The 2,025-nt window shown below is 48.4% G+C and overlaps 1 pseudogene; it reads right to left on the minus strand.

Annotated features, from left to right (window-relative positions):
• Positions 1-501: 501 nt before the first annotated feature.
• On the minus strand, positions 502-1,065 carry LOC102497454 (40S ribosomal protein S11-like; annotated as a pseudogene).
• Positions 1,066-2,025: the final 960 nt, after the last annotated feature.

Below are 2,025 nucleotides of genomic sequence, written 5' to 3' on the forward strand. Positions count from 1 at the left end.
GTTTATGAAAAATAGTTTACTGAATGTTGATTCTAGATTGAAAAGTTGAAAATTCTTGTTTGAGTGTCCCAAACTAGGGGACAGTCAAACAGGTTTACTGAGTGAAGGAGTGAGAGCCAGGACAAGCGGCGTAGTGTCACAGCACGAAGACGACACAGTGTCTTCAGTGTCGTCCATTTATTATGGGCAGCACAGTACAGCACGGAGACGATGCAGTGTTACAACTCTCTAGGGTCACGTCATCTATTGTGAGCAGCATGGAGATGACGTGGTGTCACAGCTCTTCAGGGTCTTCTGGAGATTAAGTAGTGTTACAGCTCTTCAGGGTCTTCAGGGTTGTCTATGTCGTCTTCCTGGTCATCTGGAGACTGTGCGATGTTTCAGCTCTTCAGGCTCTCCAGGGTTGTCATCTCTGTCGTCTTCCTGGTTGTCTGACTACTGTGGGCCAGGCATCGTGGTGGGCCGTGATTGGTTGAATGAAGGATCGTAAAACATGGGTTATGATTGGTTGCTTCGTCATGGACTCCGTGTCCACCAGAGCGCGGTCAGCACAGCGGCAGGTTCTCCCCAGCGACTACACAAAAGGAACTGCTTCTTGGTGCCTGCGGCCTTGGTGACCTTGAGCACGTTGAAGTGCATGGTCTTGCTCAGGGGCCAGCACTCGCCCACCATGATGATGTCGCCAATCTGGATGTCCCTGAAGCAGGAGGACAGGTGCACAGATATGTTCTTGTGGCGCTTCTTGAAGCAATTGTACTTGTGGATGTAGTGGAGGTAGTCCCGGCGGATGACAATGGTTCTCTGCATCTTCATCTTGGTCACCACACCGGACAGGATCCATCCTCGAATGGACACGTTACCGGTGAAGGGGCATTTCTTGTCAATGTAAGTACCCTAGATGGCCTCTTTGGGAGTCTTGAAGCCCAGAACGATGTTCTTGTAGTATCTTGGAAGCTTCTCCTTGCCAGTTTCTCCCAGCAGGACCCTCTTCTTGTTTTGGAAGATGGTCGGCTGCTTCTGGTAAGCACGTTCAGTCTGAATGTCCACCATCTTCCCGGCCCCCTGAACAGGTTCCCTGGGGGATGGAGTGAAAGATGGGACAAACACACGCACACACAATACAAGGTGCTGATCAAGTCGTCTTCTTCCGTCTACTTCCATTTATTCAGGAAAAATGGAGAGTTATATACAGCTGGTGGGCACCAATTGGCAGCCTGAAATGCAAATGAGATAGAACAGCATGAACCAATCATTGATATGGGTGGATCTCTCCCATTGCCTAGAAACCCAACCATTTCCGGGGAAGACGGTTGGTCACATGATTTCTGAGAAACGGTTTTCTCAGTGAGGAAGTGAAGCCTAATGGTTTCCAAGATGGTGGATAACTCAAGATGGCAGATAGTTCAAGATGGCTCCCATATAAAGTGCTCGCCACATGTCCCCCTCTTTTATTTTTTCAAAGAGAGGAGAAAAACCTGGGGGAATTGTGCCTGTCTTAGGTTGGAGTCATTTTTAGAGCCACATGTTCATCCTTACCCGTCATTGGAGAATCCCATTGCAATGATGGGTTTCCTGTCTTAGGTGGTAAGACTGTACAGCTGTTAGGATCAGACTCTCTTACCCATCTTTGGCTAACTGATTCAGCACCTCAGGCAGGAGCAATGTCTAGTCTCCGCGATACTCCATCTCCAGGTTATGGTACTGGACATGGATAGACCGCATTTTTATGGAGTTATCAATTTGGCGTTTAAGGAAAGACATGAGCTTATTAAAGAGAACAGGCCTCAAAGAGCAAACAATCAGTAAACCCAGAATCGGACCAAGTATGGGGAGGAAAAAGGGGAGGAGTCCATTCCATGCAGACCATAAGGGATTGTCACGAACGATGCAGGACTTGTTGGCATAAAATCAGCAGCGTTCCTGTAAAGCAAGACAGAGACCCCCCTGTACTGCCAGGAGGAGTGGCACCAGGATCGAAACCAGCAGCGGTAGTGTTGAAGAAGCAAAACAGGATCAGGTATCTTT

The sequence above is a fragment of the Tupaia chinensis genome, unplaced genomic scaffold (genome assembly GCF_000334495.1).
Source record: "Tupaia chinensis unplaced genomic scaffold, TupChi_1.0 Scaffold000037_2, whole genome shotgun sequence".
NCBI classification, from domain to species: Eukaryota; Metazoa; Chordata; class Mammalia; order Scandentia; family Tupaiidae; genus Tupaia; species Tupaia belangeri.